The following is a 10,143-nucleotide window of genomic DNA, read 5'->3' on the forward strand; positions in this document are numbered from 1 at the left end:
GTCACTTCAGTCGTGTCTGACTCTGTGCAACCCCACAGATGGCAGCCCACCTGGCTACCCCGTCCCTGGGATTCTCCAGGCAAGAACACTGGAGTGGGTTGCCATTTCCTTCTCCAATGCATGAAAGGGAAAAGTGAAAGTCCAGTCGCTCAGTCGTGTCCGGCTCTTTGCAACCCCATGGACTGCAGCCTACCAGGCTCCTCTGCCCATGGGATTCTCCAGGCAAGAGTACTACTTAAACATAAATAATAGTAGAGCTATGTATAAATAAATGTCTTAGGCTAACAGTACTTATACAATTATAAAACCAAAATAATAAACAGCAAAACCAATAAATTAACAGCATTAATTTAATGTTATGCGTTATATCAGTTTGCTGAAACTAAATTACATTTCATAACATGAAGTGACTCTTCAATGGCATAGTGAGCATAACATCTTATTGTACGCTGTGGGATGACTCATTTCTCCCACCACTTTATTCCAACTACCAAGAAATCGTATTATGTGCAGCACACCTGGTATAGGATCAAACCACATAGTTTACAAAGTCTGACTTCATTTCGTATCAACCTGATTATCATTCCAACTTCAATCCAAACTGAAACAACTGAAGTAGTACTATCTGATGTTGATGTGCTTGGAAATACAAATACAAATGTGAATAATCAAAACAAAAATTCAAGAGACTCTCCCATTTAAAGCCATTGAGGGTGTAGCTACTGAGCATTCAGAAGGGAGTGAGTAATTGGTGAAAAAAAAAAGCATAATCTTATATTACTAGAAGTCTCACAAAAGGACACACGAAAGGGTGAAGGAAAATGACCCCAGAGGGAAGCACAAAATGCAGAAAGAAATGAAGCACTGCATATAGAGCAAAAATACAGGCAAATGAATATTAATGAATTAATATTCATTAAAAGTGAATATTGCCTGTTTAACCAAAAGTAAGGGTGTCTTATGAAGTTTAAAATACATTTTGAATTAAAATATATTACGACTATAGCATAAAAGGCAAGAAGAAGGGAAATGGAGTTCAAATATCCTAGAGTTCTTGAATTTACCAGGACATGGTAAAAAAAATTATATATATGAGACTTTAATAAGCAAATGATATACATTATAATGTGTACGGTAAGCACTAAGAGAATAGTTTAAAATATATAACTAATAAGCTAATCTTAAAAAGGAAAACAAAGTTGGAGAATTGCAGTGAACAATTTCAAGACTTACACTGATGTGTGCACCCTGCCATGTGTAAAATAGCTAGCTAGTAGAATCCTGCTGTATAGCACAGGGAGCTCAGTTCAGGGCTCTGCGGTGACCTAGATGGGTGGGATGGGAGGGTGGGAGGGAGGTCGAAGAAGAAGGGCATGTGTATACCTATATATAGCTGATCCACTTCATTATTCAGCAGAAACTAATGTAACATTATAAAGCAATTATCACGCTTTGGCTCAGTCTCAGTCACTGAGTCTCAAAAAGTCCCACTTTTTGTGATGCCATGGATTATAGTTGCCAGTTTCCTCTGTCCATGGAATTTTTCAGGCAAGAATACTGGAGTGGGTTGCCATTTCCTCCTCCAGGGGATCTTCCCAACCCAGGGATGGAAACTGTCTCTTGTATTTCCTGCATTGGCAGGTGGATTCTTTACCACTGCACCACCTGGGAAGCCCATAGAGCAATTATATCCCAATTGAAAAAAAAATTTACTATAAAGCTAAAAGTCAGTGTGGTCTTGTCATGAGGATAAACAGATCAGTGAAACATAGCAGAGGCCAGAAATAGAGCCACACACATGTGGCTTAATTATTTACAAAGATGCTGGTGCACCGTTGGGGTGGCAAAGAGTTGGACACAGCTTATTAACTTGTTATGAACAACAAGTGAACTAAAACCCACCTCAAAATACATGTAGACTATACATATGGAAATTATATTAGCTGTGGCATATGGATGCATTTTTAATCTGTTTGGTAGGATGTAGGATGAAGTGTTCAGAAAGGATAGCCTTAATAGCAAGGAGGTTTTCTATTAGCCTTAATAGCAACATTTTCCAAGAAAATGTTGATGACATATTGATTGTAACTTTTCTATTAAATCTCTGTCCAACAACGTGGAAGAAATGGACAAATTCTTAGAAAAGTACAACTTTCCAAAACTGGACCAGGAAGAAATAGAAAATCTTAACAGACCCATCACAAGCATGGAAATTGAAACTGTAATCAAAAATCTTCCAGCAAACAAAAGCCCCGGTCCAGACGGCTTCACAGCTGAATTCTACCAAAAATTTAGAGAAGAGCTGACACCTATCCTGCTCAAACTCTTCCAGAAAATTGCAGAGGAAGGTAAACTTCCAAACTCATTCTATGAGGCCACCATCACCCTAATACCAAAACCTGACAAAGATCCCACAAAAAAAGAAAAACTACAGGCCAATATCACTGATGAACATAGATGCAAAAATCCTTAACAAAATTCTAGCAATCAGAATCCAACAACACATTAAAAGATCATACACCATGATCAAGTGGGCTTTATCCTAGGGATGCAAGGATTCTTCAATATCCGCAAATCAATCAATGTAATACACCACATTAACAAATTGAAAAATAAAAACCATATGATTATCTCAATAGATGCAGAGAAAGCCTTTGACAAAATTCAACATCCATTTATGATAAAAACTCTCCAGAAAGCAGGAATAGAAGGAACATACCTCAACATAATAAAAGCTATATATGACAAACCCCAGCAAACATTTATCCTCAATGGTGAAAATTGAAAGCATTTCCTCTAAAGTCAGGAACAAGACAAGGGTGCCCACTTTCACCATTACTATTCAACATAGTTTTGGAAGTTTTGGCCACAGCAATCAGAGCAGAAAAAGAAATAAAAGGAATCCAAATTGGAAAAGAAGAAGTAAAACTCTCACTATTTGCAGATGACATGATCCTCTACATAGAAAACCCTAAAGAATCCACCAGAAAATTACTAGAAATAATCAATGACTACAGTAAAGTTGCAGGATATAAAATCAACACACAGAAATCCCTTGCATTCCTATACACTAATAATGAGAAAACAGAAAGAGAAATTAAGGAAACAATTCCATTCACCATTGCAACAGAAAGAATAAAATACTTAGGAATATATCTACCTAAAGAAACTAAAGACCTATATATAGAAAACTATAAAACACTGGTGAAAGAAATCAAAGAGGACACTAATAGATGGAGAAATATACCATGTTCATGGATTGGAAGAATCAATATAGTGAAAATGAGTATACTACCCAAAGCAATTTATAGATTCAACGCAATCCCTATCAAGCTACCAACAGTATTCTTCACAGAGCTAGAACAAATAATTTCACAATTTGTATGGAAATACAAAAACCTCGAATAGCCAAAGCGATCTTGAGAAAGAAGAATGGAACTGGAGGAATCAACCTACCTGACTTCAGGCTCTACTACAAAGCCACAGTTATTAAGACAGTATGGTACTGGCACAAAGACAGAAATATTGATCAATGGAATAAAATAGAAAGCCCAGAGATAAATCCACGCACATATGGACACCTTATCTTCGACAAAGGAGGCAAGAATATACAATGGATTAAAGACAATCTCTTTAACAAGTGGTGCTGGGAAATCTGGTCAACCACTTGTAAAAGAATGAAACTGGACCACTTTCTAACACCATACACAAAAATAAACTCAAAATGGATTAAAGATCTAAATGTAAGACCAGAAACTATAAAACTCCTAGAGGAGAACATAGGCAAAACACTCTCCGACATACATCACAGCAGGATCCTCTATGACCCACCTCCCAGAATATTGGAAATAAAAGCAAAATAAACAAATGGGACCTAATTAACCTTAAAAGCTTCTGCACATCAAAGGAAACTATTAGCAAGGTGAAAAGACAGCCTTCAGAATGGGAGAAAATAATAGCAAATGAAGCAATTGACAAACAACTAATCTCAAAAATATACAAGCAACTCCTACAGCTCAACTCCAGAAAAATAAACGACCCAATCAAAAAAATGGGCCAAAGAACTAAATAGACATTTCTCCAAAAAGACATACAGATGGCTAACAAACACATGAAAAGATGCTCAACATCACTCATTATCAGAGAAATGCAAATCAAAACCACTATGAGGTACCATTTCACACCAGTCAGAATGGCTGCGATCCAAAAGTCTACAAATAATAAATGCTGGAGAGGGTGTGGAGAAAAGGGAAGCCTTTTACACTGTTGGTGGGAATGCAAACTAGTACAGCCACTATGGAGAACAGTGTGGAGATTCCTTAAAAAACTGGAAATAGAACTGCCTTATGATCCAGCAATCCCACTGCTGGGCATACACACTGAGGAAACCAGAAGGGAAAGAGACACGTGTACCCCAATGTTCATCGCAGCACTGTTTATAATAGCCAAGACATGGAAGCAACCTAGATCTCCATCAGCAGATGAATGGATAAGAAAGCTGTGGTACATATACACAATGGAGTATTACTCAGCCATTAAAAAGAATACATTTGAATCAGTTCTAATGAGGTGGATGAAACTGGAGCCTATTATACAGAGTGAAGTAAGCCAGAAGGAAAAACATAAATACAGTATACTAACACATATATATAGAATTTAGAAAGATGGTAACAATAACCCGGTGTACGAGACAGCAAAAGAGACACTGATGTATAGAACAGTCTTATGGACTCTGTGGGAGAGGGAGAGGGTGGGAAGATTTGGGAGAATGGCAATGAAACATGTAAAATATCATGTAGGAAACGAGTTGCCAGTCCAGGTTCGATGCATGATGCTGGATGCTTGGTGCTGGTGCACTGGGACGGCCCAGAGGGATGGTATGGGGAGGGAGGAGGGAGGAGGGTTCGGGATGGGGAACACATGTATACCTGTGGCGGATTCATTTTGATATTTGGCAAAACTAATACAATTATGTAAAGTTTAAAAATAAAATAAAATTAGAGGAAAAAAAAAAAATCTCTGTCCAAAAGGAGATTGCAAGTGCTTCTTCCATTTCTGGAACCACAAGAGAAGTCAGTCTACACGGTCTGGGAACCAGGAGCTCAAGCTCTTGAAGAGAGAGTCCAGATGACCAACACACAAGACCTAGGCATCTGGTATTCGTTAGAGTCTTCCCCTTCATGGGACCCCCCTCAGCCTGGGGCACATTTGGAATCACTCCATTTCTTCTTATTCTGCTGCCTTGCGTGCGGTTCCAAGATTTGAAAAGGCGACCGACAGTGTCTTAGGTCACATTATCTGGGATCTTGCCACCAAGCTACTTCCCTCAAAGCAGCATCCCAGATCCTGGAAAATTCCAAAAGCCTAAATCATTTGAACATGTGCTAACTGCATTTTTTTCGTGACCACTGACCTTCAGAATGGAAAGAATATGGAGCTTAGGCGCCACTCAGATGTATGCCATGTTCATCACAGGAAAGGCCTCTTAGATCTGGGTCATCAGTGAGCATAGTTTGGACACAGCACTTGGCCGTGGCTTCTTTTCCTGGTTCTGCCATTTACCGGCTTTATGACCTCACAGAAATATCTCTTTTCTGAGCCTCAGTCATCTAATCTGGAAATACAAGGAAGAACCCCCATTTCACAGAGCTGCTTTCATGATAATTAATAAGATATTGTGTATGATGAGATTAGCACAATGCAATGCTATCAAACAGGGAGCAGATGAACAGCTGGGGGGTAGGGGAAGAGTAGGAAATGGAGAGTGACTATTCAGTGGGTGCAGGGTTTCCTTTTGGAATGACGAAAATGTTCTGGAACTAAATACTGCGCCGTAGTGAATGCACTAAATGCCACTCGATAGTATACTTTAAAATGGTTAAAGTGGTCAACTTCATGTTCAAAAAAAAACAAACAAGAAAAGCCCTGCTATACCTCTCACCTCTCTATCTCACAGAGTGAGTGGGGAGGAGGTAGAAAGCAGAGTCTGTCCTGAGCCCCTCCTATAGAGACGAGAACTGAGAACTAAGACAAGAGCAGGCACTCAAGTATCCCTGTGGTGAGGGAAGGGAGGACTCCGCGTCGGAGCTTCTCCCAAAGTGGCCAGAAGGGAGGCAGGGAGGGGAAGTTAGCAGCAGATGGGAGGTTTGTGGGGACCGCTTTTCAGTGAACATTATCACGGCGTGCAGAGTGCAAGTCACAGATCAGACAGAAGATAGCAAGCCTGGAAAAAGTGAGTCACAAGGAGAGGAAAGAAAAAAACATCAGTCATCTAAAGAGGAAATGAATGACCAAGAGGCAGCCCAGTAGGGTGCACGGTCTCCATCTGAGGCTCATTAACAGAATCATCTGGAAGTATATCACCATCACCAATGCCCACCACATCACCACACCTTCCACCCTTCATCCTCACCCCACGCCCATCCCTACTGAGTCTCTGGTTCTGGAGATCTCGAGCCTTAGGGCATGCGGTGGAGACTGACCACACGTTGGAACTGCACTGCTGCATCTCACGACTTTGCAGCTGTATCACTCTGGACAAGTAACCTGATTTTTCTGCATCTTAGTTTCGCCTTTATGAAACAGGAAAATCTACTCGTAGGCTGTTGGTAAGAGTTAATGAAATTGACAGGTCGAGTACATGCCCCAGAGTAGGCTCTTAATAAATATTTAATTCCTTTTCCCCTTCTCCAATGGTGCATGTCACACTTTGAATCCACTTGGTCTTTCCGTCAGGTCACAAAGCAAAAGAAGGTATAGCAGGGGATTTTAAATAGAGAACAGGAGCCATTTCCCATAATAAGTGTGTTTGAAAGGTGACTTTTTTATTCATTTACTTTTGTGGAGTATAATTGCTTTACGATGTTGTGTTAGTGTCTGCTGTACAACAAAATGAGTCGGCTGTGTGTATACATACATCCCCTCGCTCTTGAGCCTCCCTCCCACCCCATCCCACACCTCTAGTTCATCACAGGGCACCAAGCTGAGCTCCCTGTGCTCAACAGCAGCTTCCCTCTAGCCATTCATTTCACACCTGGTTGCATCTGTGTCAACCCAATTTGTCCCACTCTCCCCTTCACTCCTGGGTCCACATGTCCACTCTCTATGTCTGTGAAAAGATGACATTTTTATTTTAGTTTAATTTTCTTTATTTTTAAATTTTCTTTCTTTTTTTTTATTCTTTTAGTTTAAAAGATGACTTTTTAAAAGAGAGTCCTTGTTTAAGGGTTAAAATCTGCCCTAGAGGCAGCATTATTCACAATAATAATAAAAAAAAGAAAGAAACAACCAAAATGTCTATGGACAATTGACCAGAAAAGATTAAGTCAGCTGTGGTATACGTTAAATATTTACATAGCAATAAAGAATACCAGATGGCTGATCCACACAACAACATGGATGTCAACTGATATGCTGAGCAAAAATGTCAGACACAAAAGGGTACATTCTGTATCACAGTAGTGTTCTGCATGCTGTCTGCTATATCTCTGATCTTCTGCACTTCCGTGATTTCTCTTGATAAGTTCCTGGCTGGCAATAATGTTGAGCTATTGTCAGGTCAACGGTTGTGATGTTCTTTGCAGTGTTCTCGGGGGCAAAACAGAACTTAAAAACTCAGATCCACCAAGGTGGACTATCTCTGCTTGCCAGCCTCTTTGAACGCCCTCCCATGGATGGAGACAATCCCACATTATGGGTCCCTCCTTCCCAATATTCAAGCCAGAAAGCTCACTTTCCCACCTCCTCTTGGAGCCAGAGTGCAGGCTTGTGAGGTAGGCTCTACCAATCAGACGTGAAGTAAAAGTAACTCGAATTTGAAGTAAAGTGGGCAAGCAGGCACTGTGCAGAATGAATTCATTTTCTGGCAAGGGTGGGTAGCAGCAGCCAGCTTTCAGGGGCAGCAGTGGTGGGGTGTGGCCAGCAGAGGTGCAGTCGGAGATGTCTGTGTCCTGTGGCAGCAGCAGAGGTGTCTTCACTGGGGCAGCAGCTGCTGTTCCTGGTGTGAAGCCTCTGAGCCTTGTTCTCTGGTCCCACAGCTGTTTCCATGAGCTACACAATGTCCTTTAATAAACTCCTTCCTAAAAAAAAAAAAAAAAAAACTCCTTCCTGCTGAAATGGGCTAGAGGAACCCATTTGTTCTACTTCTTTGGAGAACCCTGAATGCTACAGTGGGTGATACACTCAGGGCTCTTAGCACAATAGGACATATATTTACATATGTATGTATGTGTATATATGTACATATGTGTGTATGTATATATGTATGTATGTACATGGGGAGATAGATGTATAGAAATGATATAAATATATATATATGTGTGTAAATGTATATGTGGGAGATAGATATATAGAGATGATTAGACATAAATACAGAGATACATATAGATACAAATGGCTTTATTTTGGGGTACTGGCTCCCACCATTGTCAGGGTTGGAAAGTCTAACATCCACAGCACGCCGTCACTCAGGCATGTCTGACTCTTTGGGACCCCATGGACTGTAGCCCACCAGGATCCTCTGTCCATGGAATTCTCCAGGCAAGAATACTGGAATGTGTTGCCATTTCCTCCTCTAGGGTATCTTCCCCACCCAGGGTTTGAACTCCTGTAGCCTGTGACCCCTGCATTGGCAGGCAGACTCTGTATGACTGAGTCACCTGGGAAGCCCAAAGGCCAGAAGGGCAGAATAAAACCCACAGGGCAGGCCAGCAGGCAGGAAACTCAGAGAGAAGTTTATATTGTTGTCTTGAAGCAAAATTTAGGAGTTTGGGATTAACAAGTCTACACTGCTGCCAAGTCGCTTCAGTCGTGTCTGACTCTGCGATCCCACAGACGGCAGCCCACCAGGCTTCCCATCCCTGGGATTCTCCAGGCAAGAATACTGGAGTGGGTTGCCATTTCCTTCTCCAATGCATGAAAGTGAAAAGTGAAAGTGAAGTTGCTCAGTCGTGTCCGACTCTTAGCGACCTCGTGGACTGCAGCCTACCAGGCTCCTCCATCCATGGGATTTTCCAGGCAAGAGTACTGGAGTGGGGTGCCATTGCCTTCTCCAAACCAATATACACTACTATATATAAAATAGGTAAACAACTTAGGACCTATCATATAGCACAGGGAATTATATTCAATGTCTTGTATTAACTTATAATGGACATGAATCTGGAAAAGAATATGTACATATAATACATATATGTAATATATATGTAACTAAATCATTTTATTGTATACCAGAAACTAACATAATATTTTAAATCCACTCTACTACTATTTTTTAATTAATTTAACATTTTAAATACACTCTACTATGATTTTTATTTTTAGTAGAGTGAATTTAAAATGTTATATTAGTTTCAGGTATACAGCAAAATGATTCTGTTACATATATATTACATATATGCATCATTATATACAATTCAGTTATATACATATATGTTCTCTTGGAAGCATCAGCTTTTGTTCTAAAGGCTTTTCAAACTAGATGAGGCCCAGCTACATTATCAAGAGTCATCTCCTTTCTTAAAATCAACGGATTGCAGTATTAAGTAGTATTAAGTATTAAGTGGAGGAGGCAATGGCACCCCACTCCAGTACTCTTGCCTGGAAAATTCCACGGACAGAGGAGCCTGGTAGGCTGCAGTCAATGGGGTCACTGGGAGTCGGACACGACTGAGCAACTTCACTTTCACTTTTCACTTTCATGCATTGGAGAAGGAAATGGCAACCCACTCCAGTATTCTTGCCTGGAGAATCCCAGGGACGGGGGAGCCTGGTGGGCTGCAGTCTATGGGGTCGCACAGAGTCAGACATGACTGAAGCGACTTAGCAGCAGCAGCAGCAAGTATTAAGTAGCCAGCAAAATACCTTGGCAGCCACACCCAGATTAGTGTTTGATTAAATAATTGTAGCCCAGCCAAGTTGACACAGAAAATGAATCACCACACCCATCAAATAAAAATTCCAGGCATGAGCACTCAAATTATGAACATTAAGATCCTTCACTCTTAGGAGGGCTTCCCTGGTGGCTCAACGGTAAAGAATCTGCCTGCAATGCAGGAGACGTGGGTTCAATTTCTGGATCAAGAGGATCCTCTGGAGGAGGAAATGGCAACCCACTCCAGTATTCTTGCCTTGGAAATCCCATGG

This window comes from Bos mutus, chromosome 11 (assembly GCF_027580195.1).
Source record: "Bos mutus isolate GX-2022 chromosome 11, NWIPB_WYAK_1.1, whole genome shotgun sequence".
NCBI classification, from domain to species: Eukaryota; Metazoa; Chordata; class Mammalia; order Artiodactyla; family Bovidae; genus Bos; species Bos mutus.